We start from the raw sequence: 14,613 nt of genomic DNA, 5'->3' as shown, positions 1-14,613 counted from the left end.
GTGGATGGAGCCACACAGCCAGCATTCCTTTCTTTGTCTGTCTTTTCCTTGACACCCGCCCCCCCCACTGCTACCTCTGCCAGTGGTTGATCACATTATAACTGAGAAGCAAAACCATTGGATGAAAATAGTTTCTTTTATTTACTGTGCTGCCGGTGGGCAGTTGACACGGCTCCTCTTTGTACAGTTGGTGTTGTTAGTCATACTGTGTATGGGCAGTCTTTTGTGTTTAATTTCTCTAGATATTGGAGAGTGGGGTGCTGGATTGGCTCCTGAAGGCCTGGGCATTTCCCCACACGCCACCAGTGCCAACTCTTTAAGAGTCAGCGGCCACACAGCTCAGCTCTCTCTACTATGGCTCTCTTAAGGTTTGAAGTGGTGCCTTGGGTGTCTCAGAATGTCCCTGATAATTATTGATGTTGAATATTTTTTCATGTGTGTAATGACCATTCCTATAGCTTAGCTTTCTTATGTAATCAAATGTTTTGTTCAATTATATTGTGCTGTTTGTCTTATGAGGACTTTATATATTCTTGACCCATTCTTCTTAGTCTTTGGTCATCATGCTAATTTATTATAATTTCTTTTAAAAATATTTTTAATTTCTTGGCCTTTTTGCTCATATAATCCCTCCTCCCTCTCTTTGACTGGACTCTGGGAGCTCCATCCAGTGCTTAGCTGTGGATCTTTGTATCTGCTTCCCTCAGTTACTGGATGAAGGTTCTATAATGACAATTAGGGTAGTCATTGATCAGACTACAGGAGAAGGCCAGTTCAGAGACCTTCTCTGCTATTGCTTGGAGTCTGAGTTGGGTTTTTTCTTGTGGGTTCCTGGGAATTTCCCCAGCACCAGCTTTCTCCCTAGCTCTGTAATAGCTCCCTCTACCCAAATATCTCTTTCCTTGCTCTCCCTCTCTGTCCCTCCCCAAAGACCATCCAGTTCCCTCATGTTCTCTTTGCCATGGTCCCTCACCTCCTCCCCCATCCCTCTCCCCAAGTTCCCAGTGTACTCAGGAGATCTCATCTATTTCCCCTTCCTAGGGGGATCCATGCATGTCTCTCTTAGGGTCCTCCTTGTTACTTAGCTTCTCTGGGGTTGTGGATTGTAGCCTGGCTATCCTTTGCTTTATGTGTAATATCCACTTCTGAGTGAGTACATACCACGTTTGTCTTTTGGGGTCTGGGTTACCTCACTCAGGACGGTTCTTTCTAGTTCAATCCATTTACCTGCAAATTTCATGATATCATTGTTTTTTTTACAGCTGAGTAGTACTCCGTTGTGTAGATGTACCACATTTTCTTTATTCATTCTTCAGTTGAGTGGTATCTAGGTTGTTTCCAGGTTCTGGCTATTACCAATAATGCTGCTATGAACATAGTTGAATAAATATCCTTGTGGTATGAATGGGCATCCTTTTGGTGTATGCCCAAGAGTGGTATTGCTGAACCATGAGGTAGATTGAGTCCCAGTTTTCTGAGAAACTGCCATACTGATTTTCAAAGTGGCTGCACAAGTTTGAAGTCCCACCAGCAATGGAGGCATGTCTCCCTACTCCACATCCTCTCCAACATAAGCTGTCATCAATGTTTTTGATCTTAGCCATTCTAACAGGTGTAAGATGGTATCTCAGAGTTGTTTTGATTTGCATTTCCCTGATGGCTAAGGATGTTGAACAATTCTTTAAGTGTCTTATAGCCATTTGAGATTCTTCTGTTGAGAATTCTCTGTTTAGCTCTGTAGCCCATTTTTTAATTGGATTGTTTGGTATTTTGCTTTCTAGTTTCTTGAGTTCTTAATATTTTTTAAAGATCAGCTCTCTGCCAGATATAAGGTTGGTGAAGATCTTTTCCCATTCTGTAGGCTGTCCTTTTGTCTTATTTACCATATTCTCTGTTTCAGGAGGTCACATTTATAAATTGTTGCTCTCTGCAGAGTCCAGAAGAGAGTGTCAGATACCCTGAGACTGGAGTTCCAGGTGATTGTGAGCCAACATGTGGGTGCTGGAAATTGAACTCAGGTCCTCTGGAAGAGCAGCCAGTGCTCTTAACCACTGAGTCATCCCTCTATTCCCCTTAATTTTTCTTTTTTGATGAATACAAGATTTTAATTTTGGTAGAGTTCAACTCTTTATTTTTCTTTCATATGTAAAGCTTTCCGTTTTGCTTTGGGAAGTTTTTTCTTGCCTTTAGGTCATGCCCTCTAAACTTTTTCTGGGACCCAGGGCTGCAAATTACTCTGAAATATCTTCTGTGGTGGGAAATAGCAGCAAAAAGTTGGTTTTATTTTCAAAGTTTTCTTTTTTTCTGTATAGACATAGAAATGAGTCAGAACTTCTGCTTAAAGACTTTTATTTTGATAAGATTGTCACTTTTAAGCCTTTATCAAACATCTTCTGACTTGATAGATGTGAATCGATTTCCAGTCTTTATTCTGTTCTTATGATGGTTTCATCTTTATATAAAAACCACCGTGTTATTTTTGCACTACTGTGACAAAATACTTGAGAGAAGCAGCTTAAGTGGGAGAAGGTTCACTTCAGAGTATGGCTTTAGAGCATGTGGGCCCACCACAGCAGCAAAGGGAGCATGAAGGGGAATGGGGCCAGGAAGTGGCAGGGCTGGAAAGCTAAGAGAAACAGATTGAGGCCTGGAAGACACTGAGGGCTAGAGACTTCCTTCCACTGTCCAGACCCTGCTGCTCTGAAATTCCACAGTCTCCTCAGCATTCAAATACATGTCAGCAGGGGACATTTCACAGTCACATAATAATGACTGCAATAACTCTTTTATCATCACTTATAATACGTCTTAAAAACTTAAATTTTTTTTTTTGGATTTCATACATGAGTACTGTGTTTATATAATTTCCATCCCTTTTCTCTTCATTCCTTCTCAATGCTCCTCCACTCCTTCTCAAATTCATGACCTCTTCTTCTTTAATTATCATTTTACACACACACACACACACACACACACACACACACACACACACTGGCAGGCAGCCCATTGAGTCCATTTAGTGTTGCTCATACGTATATGTGTTTTGAGCTGACTTATTGGGAGACCTTGTCCCTGGAGAAAATGGATTGATCCTCTCTCTCTCTCTAGTAGCCATTGATTGCCCATAGCTCTTCATCTGCAGGTGGGACCTTGTCAACTGGTTGTTGTCATTATACAGGTCTTGTTTAGGCAGCTATATTGCTGAGAATCCAGAAGTGTAACATCCCTGTCATATTTAAAAACCATTAACCTGCAGATGGTGGCCTGGCCCTCTGGTTGTTAGAAACTTCCACCTCATCTTCCACAATGTTCCCTGAACTGCTGTGGGATGGTCTGTATGTCAAGAGTGTTGCTGATTGGTCAATAAATAAATCATTGATTGGCCAGTGGCCAGGCAGGAAGTATAGGTGGGACAAGGAGGAGAAAAAAAGCTGGGAAGTAGAAGGCTGAGAGAGACACTGCCAGCCACCACGAAGACAAACAGCATATGAAGATGCCAGTAAGCCACGAGCCACGTGGCAAGGTGTAGATTTATAGAAATGGATTAATTTAAGCTGTAAGAACAGCTAGCAAAAAGCCTGCCAGGGCCATACAGTTTGTAACCAATATAAGTCTCTGTGTTTATTTGGTCGGGTCTGCGCGGCTGTGGGACTGGCAAGTGAGAAAGATTTGTCCTGACTGTGGGCCAGGCAGGAAAACTTAAGCTACACTGAACCTTAGTTGTAGGGCACCCCAGGGTCTCTTATTCTCTGCCTTTTGATCAGTTTGTTCTCTGCAATAGTCTCCACTTATTGAAAAACAAAACAACAGCAACAGACAATAACAATGACTTCTTTGATGTGGTCCAAGAGCTACTTTTGTCTTTTTTTTAAAAAAAAACATTGGATCCTCCTGCTTTGGTTATTCTCTCAAATACTGAGATTATAGGTTGTTTTTTTTTTTTTTTTTTTTTTTTTTTTTTTTTTTTTTTTTTTTTTTTTACCACCATGTGCTTAGATTCTCAATATCTTCAAGATGTTGATTCTTCTCAAATTGATTTATTGGTTCAAATCGATACCAAACAAATCTGACAAGTTTTATTTTTCTTAAAGAAATTGAAACTCCATTCTAAAAAAAAAAATGTTAGTTTTAGGATAGCCTGCAAACAGCAAGTCCCTGTTTAAAAAAATCAATAAAAAAAGGCTGTGAAAGATTGATATTACTTATTCTACAGATTTGATAGAATTTACCAGTGAAGCCACTTGGTCACAAATCCTTCTCTGTGGGAAGGTTTTAATGGCAAACTTAATTTCTGTATTAAGTACAAGACTGGTTATATTTTCTTTGTAATTTAGATGTACTTGAATAATCAGATGCTTCAAAAATGTTTCCATTTCAACAAAGTTGACAGTTTATTGATGTTTCTGCCATATTCTTTGGATGTCTGTAGGATCTGTGGTGATGTCTCACCCTTTATTTCTGGTATTTGTAATGTTTTTGTTCTTGATCAACTTGAGACTTTCAGTTGTGTTTGGCATTTCAAAGGAGCAATATGTTACTGATTGTCTTTATAGTTTACTTTATTGATATTTGTGGGACTCATTCTTTTAAATTGAAAATTTAGATCTTTCTTTAAAAAAAAATTCCACTTTTCTAATATAAAAGATTAAAGCTGTAAAATCACCTTACATGCTTCTTTAGATGTATCCCACAAGTCTTAAAATGTCTTTTAAAAAATTATTAGTCCACTTAAAATATTTTATAGTTTGTATTGTGATTCCTTCTTTGAAGTTTGGGATATTTAGAAGACATTGATTTCCAAACACAATAGAGTGTTAAAATGCATATTTTATGTCTGTTGATTCCAAATTTAATGCTAATAATTAAAATTCCTTTATAGTCAGAGAAATATGATTTCAATGCTGAACATCTACTGAATCTTCTTTAACAGATGGTCTGTGTAGGGGGGAATGTTCATGTGCTGGATGAGTATTAATTTTGTGTTTGGGTGTAGTGTTTCATGCAGCTCAGTAGGTTAAATTGGTTGGTAATATTCAGCAAACATTTTTCTTTAAATATTATTTGGTCTACTTGTTCTAGCAACTGCTGGAAATAATAGTCTTCCATTATAATTAATTTATTTCTGCTACTCATTTTGTCAATATTTTCTCACTGTGATTTGAAGCTTCATTGTATGCACATTTATCTAGGGTTGTACATCTGTCTTCTTGGTGAATTGATGCTCAATCCATATGACGTGCCACTTCTTATCTTTGAAAATATCATTTGTATTGGCATTTTCTAACTCTAACTTCATCATCCTTCTCATTCACATTGTCCACATACCTTCCTATATCCTGTATCTCTATATTTAAGTAGCATTTCTTAGCAGAAGAGGGAATGACTTATGGGGAGGAAATGGACCTATAGGAGGATAGGGTGAAGTAAAAGAAGGTGAATAAGAGCAAAGTACAATGATGTATCAAAATGACATAATGTAATTCATTATGTTTTTATGCCCACTAAAACAATACATTTAAAAATCCAAAGAGCTGGAGAAACAGCTCAAGAGCTTGCTGCCTGAGGACTTGATTTAATCCCTGAAAGAGCTGGAAATATGGACCAGAGAAAGAAGACCTTAGGAACAGGGTGCAGGTGATAAGAGTCATGTGACCTGACCACGCCTGTGGTCTTCCTCAACAGTCTATCAGGTGCTGGTCATTTGATGGAGACATTGATCTATCTTTCATCCAGTAGTCTGTTCACCAGTTGACCTCTGATGACTGACTGAATCACTCTGCCCACCCACAACTCACTCATTACATGATGGTTATTTTTAAAGCCACTGACTTGGGGGGTGGGGCTGGCTTGATATCCAGCATAAAAACATAAAGCTGAGAAAAAGAGGCAGCTGTGCACAGATCAGGTTGAAAACAAAGACAATCCTCAAGTCTGGGCTTCCCTCACACTCATCTCCCTTCTCTCTGCTCCAAGTCATAGCATTTAGTCTGGTGACTTCTGTGCTTTTCATACATGTCATGAGCCATTTGTCTGAGATCAAGAGAATGAATGTTCAGTGGCCTTACAGCTCTGTGTCCTCAATGTAGTGGGTTCTCTGGCAAAGTAGACACAGGCCAGACATAGGAAGAAGCTACTACATGGGGAGTTGGCCCACGGACCTTAAAGCCAAACCTATCTGCTACATCGTAGGTCCTCCATGCACATCTGAATGGATTTGTATACGTGCTAAATGTAGAGAGTGATGCTCATGAGGCTAGCACTGTCCTATAGATAGTACTTGGGACTGTTCTAGACAAAGGAGTCAAAAGTCTTTAGCAGACAGAGTTGTCCAATTGCCTTGATTAGTCTTGAGGTACCTACATAGAAATCAAGGATTTCTGCAGGGTCTTTACTTCAGAAGTATTCCTGAAGCTTTATGAACAAGATGGATGGAACAAGCTACATCTGCCTGTTTATCTCATTCATATATATATATATATATATATATATATATATATATATATATACCTTCTTATATCCTGTATCTATGTATATATATGTATATATATATATGTATATATATATGTATATATATATATATATATATATATATATATATATATATATATATAATCAGACAGGATGGGACCAGAGACTGCCAGCAGCTTTTATCTGACTTCATTTGTGCAGCTTGGGGCATGTCTAGTGGGAGGGACCACAGGTATTTGTCTTCTGAGAGGCAGTAGCCAGCCCTGGGCTAATTAGAGACTTGCCTGGCCCAGCATGGTATGCTGGTGACCTCTACCTGGTCTGTGATGATCACACTACCTCCAGGGTACCTTCATCCTGCCTCTGTGTCAGCACATGTGTTGAGGAGCTTGGAGCAGACCCTGGGAATCTGAAAAGATGATGATAAAGGTAAAAACCACAGTTTCAATCATTTTTTTAAAAATTAAAGATAAGTTGGAATTCAATGTCTTCGCTCTTGATTTTATTACTTGGAAGACCATGTCTCCACTCTCTACTTAAATGGACCCCCTGGTTTTGTGCTCCTCCCTGTCTACAGGATATGTCAAACTTGTGAGCCTTCAGGGCATGTCCTGAGTGTCACTCTTGTCTGTGTCTCCAGCAACAGCAAAGTTTTTCCCACTGGAGGCCTTTGGTTGCTCACTCTCAGCCACTCAGGATATGCCATTGGTGAATGATTTCCAAAGACTCCACCACATAGGCAGTTTATTATACAAGGTCTTTGGATTCTTTTAAAGACCTGTATTGGTACATCTCTGTGGTCTTGGGATGTGGTGACATGATCTTCATGATGGCACCTTTGATCTCCACATTGTCACCTTTGACCAGCTCTATGCATGTTTTTGAGCCCACTGCAAGCTTAGACATTTGGCTTAGAAGTGAGAATGGGCGGGCGACTGGACAAATAAGAAGATAAACAAATAAGTGATGTGAAGTTTCTGGGGGCCTGCTTAGGTCCCCTTCAACACTAATGTACCTAGGAAGAGTGTGTCTTCCCTTCAACATTGGACCTTCTGCTCTCAAGCTTTGTCTCAAACTCAACCAGCAGCTTCTTCATAGGACTCCATCTCTCACTTCCAATCACCGAGCACATTTGGAGAACTTGTATTTTGCCCATGCAGAGCAAGCCTACCTCTTACCCTTTTGTTTTGTGTCATCATGGCGAATCATTTTCAGTGTAGCATGGTTTGCATGAGGTCAGTGGCCTACAAGCTTCGAGATTGCTCATCCTAAAGCAAAGCGGTCATAGATGATGCTGGGCTGGTTCTCATTGGCATGCGGGGCCAAAAGAAGCAGGAAGGTGGTTCTTTCCTTTTGCTTTCAGCTGAATTTGTTTTTCTTCCCCAAGATGACACAAGTCTAGATCCATGATACCTATCTAAACAACGCAGCCATATCAGAAGAAAACCCTTGCTCTATCAGCGAGATTAGCTATCTCCCAATTTCGCTGTATAAATTGGTTCTCAATTTAGACTTCTTCCCCTGAAGAGCTCCTTCATTACAAACCATCATTGCTCCAGGAGGACACTGGGAGAAAGAAAGGCAACACAACCAAATACTTAATTTCATTAATCTGTTTAGCAATATCAATATAATGAGACGGAATATTGATTTTTCTCACTTAGGATTTAAAATCTCGGCTCCTTTCCCCAGAATTAAATGCCTCGCAACCGATGTTCCACCTCTTTACAGTCGCATCTTTAATTTAGTTGTTATAATTACGCATTAACGGATGTCAGTGAGATAGCCAGTTAGAGAGCATTCTGTTCTGCTTGTCTTGATTACCACAGTTTAGATGTAAAGTAAATTAGAATGAAAGACTATACAGTCCAATTACAGATAAAAGCAGCAAACGGCACTGTTGTAATTAGATGCCAGGACTATTTTTCTTAGATTTTGTATCTCTGAGGGCCCTTCTCATAGCTACTTGGCTGAAACCACTGCGGAAAGATTTCAGAGTGGTTTGCATCTCTGCAGCCATGTTGCTTCCCTTCAAACTTGAACTTTACGCTGGGTTTTTCTTCCTGGGAACTTTGTCTATTCAGAATCCACCTGAAATCTGTAAAGCTTTTGTTTCTTGGGTATCCAGGCATCCAAACCTGGGTGAAGGTCAGCTTTTGTTCTTACGTTTCTTCCTTCTCTGCCTCCTCCTCTCTCCTTGTTTTTCCTCTTTCTTGATCCAGTTATTCAGTTATTGCCTCAACTTTTTTTTTGCCTCATGATGGAGAGCTAAGGCCATACTTGCAACCCCAGCAGTGGAATGTTCTAGATTCAGGGAGGATAGAATGGTGGGGAGTTGATACCATCCCATCAATGCTGCTTACATATATATATATATATATATATATATATATATATATATATATATTTACAATATATATGCTTACTATATATACACACACATATGTATATATGTATGTGTGTATATATATATATATATATATATATATATATATATATATATATATATAGTCAAAGGACAATCAAATGTGTGACATGGAGATAGGAGAAGCCATGGATTTATTTCCTCAATACCTACCAGGTGCCCACTTTGGGCACTACAAGGATGCCTCATTGTCACTTGACCTTGAGTTCTACCCTTAGCTGATGGTTTTCTGGAGTCCTACCAATATTCTTGTGTTTCCCTGACACAGAAAAAGAGGTACATAGGAATGAGAGACAGAGCTGAGACACCTGGTGGATGGGAGGACTGAGTAGTAGTGTTCCCTGTTTCCCCAGACTGATGCCAGAGCTGTGTTGAAGGGATGTTAGATGGATGGAGAAGTGCAGGGAGGGTGGTCCAGAGAGAAAAGCACAAACCTGATTTCAGATGGCTACTGGGCAGTTGGGGATGAAGCTATGAAAACTAAACTAGAGGAGATGAATTGGGAGCCCTGATGTGGGAAAAGGTTCACAATTCCAGGAGTGGTGATGCACGCCTGTCAGCCTAGCTGCTCAGTAGCTGAGGCAAGGTTATTATTTGAGCCTAGGAGTTCAAGGTTCATCTGGGTAGCATAGTGAACAAAAACAGCCATCCAGCATCCTACCTGTGTGGTAGCAGACCATCCATTCCTCATTCTTAGTTAGGCCCTGCTACTGAATGGTGCCCAGGCATCTAAAAGGAACCAATACCAAAGATGACATCTTAGTCCACAGAGATGATGATTTTGGAGAAGGCCACTGATGATATGGGAAGATTCCTGTTGTTCTCCTGATGGATTAATTTCCTAGAGATCATTTGAGGTGTGATCCTGGCATATATTTTCTTTTGACACCAAATGGTCTGACCTCTTACTAATTTTGCCTACAATTAGTTTGGTGTAATTACCACCACTTACAATTCAGTCTGCTTTCACTAAAAAAAATTATTGTTCACAGGGCCATAAAACTCTTTAAAAATTGCTTAATGAAAAATGGAGCCTGAGGAATGTCGCACTAGATAAGCTCAGCCATTAAATCCTGGACTTACAGTGCATGTGAGCACGAGGAGGTGGCTTGTGCTGGAGGCTCTCCAGCAATGTGTGTGTGTGTGTACACACACATAGGTAAAGATTTGGAACACATATGCAGAGAAGTCTTCATTCATTGGTGCCTTCTGTGTCCCTGGCTTGGGTACTTGGTATCATGGTAGGTCCCAAGAGACCAGCTCACAATGCTAGATGCTCAATCTGTTCTGAATTTATCTCCTGCTTTTTTTTCCCTGTTGGGTCAGAATGAATGGATCCAAGTGGAATAAACACATGATGAGGACACAATATCAAGGACAAAGCCCCAGCCTTCAAAGCCAATGTCATCCCCACAATCTTTTGCCTGCTCAGTGCTAGGACTACAGACTGAGAGTCAAATGATGGGAAGCCTGGAGTTGCTTGTCTAAGGGCAGAGAACATGGCTGGCCCAGCTGCAGGAGAGAAAATTGTTTTTCCTTTGCATTCATTCCACAAGGATCCTCAGCAGAAAGGATGTCCTCAAGCACATTGGTAAGGCATTATCTTCTTAATGCAAGCCACTGAGTCAAAGGCCAATCTCTTCCGGAAATAATGCTTCATCTGCAATCTTTCACTGAACCTATATTTCGCTGGTTCTGGCTAGTCTAGCTAGTTACATTGCCCTAGAAATGCCCTGCCTCTGGTTCCAGAATTCTGGGACTACAGTCAGCCACCAAGCCTGACCAGCTTTATGTGGGTTCTGGGCGTTCAAGCTCTGGTCCTCATGGTTGTATGGCAAATGTTTTATCAACTGAATCATCTCTCTGGTCCCCCTGTTTTCAAACACAATACATCTTATGTTTGCTTAGAAACAAAGTAGAATGGTCTTCTGAAATGTCTCCTCATCCACTGGAACACACATGACAATAAACAAGGTCTTGGTCTGGTAATCCTGGGGATTCATATATCCCTAAACTACAAGAGTTTATTAACATCTGCTATATGCTCATGACTCATCCTATTGTTAGGGAAACAATGGCTTAAGAAATGCACTTGATATTTCCCAACAAATATCTCTTGGCTGTCTTCTAAGTTCCCAAGGTTGTTGTGCTGGGGATAAAATATCCATTTACTTATCTACTCCTTCTCAAGTATAAAAGCACAGTCAAAAGCATGGATGATTCAAGGGGGGTGGGACAGAGACAAAAGGTTGCAAGTACAGGGGAATCAGGCTGAGCTGAATGTTCTCTCTGAAGATACCTTATTTGAAGAGAGACCCAAACAGTTGAGGATGCTCCAAGAAGTCTTGTCTGCCTTGAAGGTAGACTGTATCAGAGCAAATAGGACAGAGTGGGAAAGGGTGAGATACAGAGGGTGGGAGGGGTCAGCAGCAGTGGGTCCTCTGGGTTCAGTTTCTATGTTGAAGGAAGCCCTTTGCATGGAGTAGCAACATGAACTTGAGTTCTTTGCTACACTCCAATCAAGAGGCCAGAGAGGTAGGGAAGCTGGATCCTAGTTCAGGAACAGCTCTTTAAAGAAGGGGCCTACAGGCAGGCAAGGAGACTGCTGTAGTCCATTGGTAGAAGAGAATCTCCAAAGCTAGGCTTATGAAAAGAGATTTCTTTGGTTCCTGGTTCTGGAGAGTGCATCGTCCCATGTTGAGGTGCTGGTAACTCGAAGGAAGGAACCTTCTCACTTTTCCAAAGTCCCTTGATGGAAGGTGAGAAGGCAAGAGAAGGTTGAGGTGAGGTGAGAGTACAAGAGTTGGCCAAACACATGTTTATATCAAACCCCCTCAGTGATGACTTACCCAGTCACTCAATAATGGCATTTACCTGTTCATGAAGTTGGAGTCTTGCTGGCCTAATCACCTCTTATGAGGCTTGGCTCATCAACAGTAGGGTTTAAGGTTTCCAACCTGTGGACTTTGGGGAACATATTCAAGCTATAGCAGGGACTCAGTGGGTGTTAGCATCTCCCACTTTGGGGAACAGACCTAAGGAGAATGCAAATTTGGGTACATGCTGACATCAAAGGAATCTTGACCAGGAAGTTGTAGGTACTTATTTGTCTTATACTTTCTGTTGTTGCTTTAGACAAGATCTTACACTGCAGCTCAGGCTGGCCTGGAATTCATTGGAAAGCCCAGGCTGCACCCTTGTGCGTGCAGGAGTAATCCTCTGCCTCAGGCTGCCAGTTGCACTCTACCCACTTAATCTATTTTTTGTAAGATTTATTTTGTTTTTATTTGTGTGTGTGTGTGTGTGTGTGTGTGTGTGTGTGTGTGTGTATGTGTGTAGTGTGTACATCCCAGCAGTCGCATGCAGATGCTAAAAGAGGGCATTGGATTCCCTGAAGCTGGTTATGAACTCAGGTCCTTTGCAAAGAATAGCAAGTGCTCTTAGCTGCTGAGCCATGTCTCCACCCTCACATACATGTGTTTGTAATTCTATCTGTCTATCTATCTATCTATCTATCTATCTATCTATCTATCTATCTATCTATCAATAGATATAAGATATGAAACACACTTTTGATACACACATACACTGTGAAATACTGAATGATTGTCAGATTAACATGTTAATCTCCTGGCATGGTTATGCATGTATGATTAAACACCCCACATCTATTCTTCTAGAAAATTCCCAATATTTAATACAGTCTTTTAAACTCAACCCTCATGCTGATGTTGGCTCTCTAGACATTGGTCTTCCAAGAGATGCAATACTGTACCCTTTACCAACAGCCCCAACCTGTTCTTGCCAAGTCACTCTCTGTTACTTGGATGTTCTTAGATTTTTATATGTAAATGAGCTCATTCAGCACTTGAGTTTTCAGTCCTAGTTGGTTTCATTCAGCATAATATCCTCTGCTTTCATTCACATTCTTGTCAATGCCTGTCTCAAGTTGGGGCTTCTAAGAAGCCTGCAATGTCCTGAGGGTGCTTTGAATTTGTTCCTGGAAAACAAAATTGCATACTAGATTTTTCCTATGTGTCTCAAATTCCACCTGCCCTTGGTTCTGTCCCTTAAGCATACTGGCCTGTGGAGACATCTGGACTTCTCAGAAGAGCCTTGTGCTCTCCTCTCCCCTTATAGTGCAGAGCTGAAACCCAGAGCCCAGAGTCCATGTGCCCCTGTGGTGGACCCAGGACGGAACCCACACATCCTCAAGATACTTCCTTGGAATCTGGTCTCCCTCACCCTCAAGTGTGGCTTAGGGGGAAAGAGTCTCCTGATCAATTTCACTGCCTTGAGGTTTTTTTCTCTAGTGAGCCTGGCAGCCTGAACAACAGGAGAGATGGAAATGGCTTTGCAGGCTAGACATTTGCTCCTTCCTCGGGCTCATTGCCCCACCTCTGGTGCTGCTTGCCCTCATCCACAAGGCTGGGCTTTGACACAGGGTTATGAGCATCAGCATGCCCTTAGCCATTTCCTGTCCTGTAGTCCTTAACAGATGGAAACCACTGCCCAGATGCTAACTAAGGGCTCCAAGAGCCCCAGTCCACATTATTACGGCAAACTTAAAAGTAGTAAATAAAAAGAACAAATGAAATAAAAACACAAAATGAAAAAATAATTAAAACAATAACTATTCCATTCATTCTAAGCACATCATCCAAGATTACATTAGAAAAAAACTACAATAAAAACATGCTTTTAATCTGATAGTAAAAAAGCCCAATAAAATAAAAATGAGCTCCATTAATGAAAATAATGGCTTTTACCCCAGCCGGTTAAAATGCTGAGCTTACATGTTTTGGGGTTTGGGGGAGCTGGGAATTTTTTTCCCACGGCTGGTAATAGATTCACTTTTGGGCTGATAATAGATTCACTTTTGTTACATGCTGGAGATGGCCCTGGATAATTAGTATTGCTCAGTATGGAAACTCACCTTTGTACAAAGTCCAAAGAAATGGAAGTCGTGAAGGGAGACAACCAGTTCCTGTGGAAATAGGCAAAGAGAAACTGTGTTCTGTTTAAGACTGGGCTTAAAAAAAAAAAAAGATTAGACTTCAGAATGGAAGTCAGATCTCTCTCTCTCTCCCTCTCTCTCTGTCTCTCTGTCTCTCTCTCTCCCTCTCTCTGTCTCTCTCTCCCTCCCTCCTCTCTCTCTCTCTCTCTCTCTCTCTCTCTCTCTCTCTCTCTCTCTCTCTCTCTGTCCTATCCTCTTTCCTTCTCTTTCCTCATTACTTCGATTTCCTCTGGCCCCTTTTAAAAAGTGACTTTAATTCTCTTTCAGATGACAGGTGAGCCTCACCTCATACTCTTTTTGGATGAAATGGAGGTATAAATAGATAAGTCCCAATCACAAGGGACCTTAGAGAGACCCTTTCCTTTTATTTTTGCTACAAAAAATTACATGTCTGAGTTCAGGACTCCCCTTCCCACACAAGCAGAGGAAGTCCGGGGAGTTTACCGGCTTTGGCGGCCTTTTTGCACACGGCGGCCTTTGCACACGGCCCTCTCCTGGCTCTTTCTCTCATTGCTTCCTGACATGTGTTACAAACCCAAATCACGGTTTTCATTTCTTGCTCGAGGATTGCTTAATTCTGAATCTTTCCAGTTGTGACTCTGAGAGGAAGAATATCACCCTCCAAGATGTGTGTTTTGGCCTATTCAGACAGGGCTGAGAAACCATGTTCCTGAATCCTCAGCCAAAACTCATTGAAATCCTC

General features: G+C 41.0%; 1 long non-coding RNA gene across 1 annotated transcript; it reads right to left on the bottom strand.

The window, feature by feature from the left end:
* Positions 1-13,829: 13,829 nt before the first annotated feature.
* Positions 13,830-14,351, bottom strand: LOC131902379 (uncharacterized). Its single transcript, XR_009377078.1, has 2 exons — positions 14,196-14,351; positions 13,830-13,880 (listed from the first exon to the last, which is right to left on the bottom strand). It is a non-coding gene; the product is annotated as an uncharacterized LOC131902379 (long non-coding RNA).
* Between the last annotated feature and the right edge of the window lie 262 nt (positions 14,352-14,613).

The sequence above is a fragment of the Peromyscus eremicus genome, chromosome 1 (assembly GCF_949786415.1).
Source record: "Peromyscus eremicus chromosome 1, PerEre_H2_v1, whole genome shotgun sequence".
NCBI classification, from domain to species: domain Eukaryota; kingdom Metazoa; phylum Chordata; class Mammalia; order Rodentia; family Cricetidae; genus Peromyscus; species Peromyscus eremicus.
The sequence above is the reverse complement of the archived record's forward strand: the minus strand, read 5'-3'. Positions and strand labels throughout refer to the sequence as shown.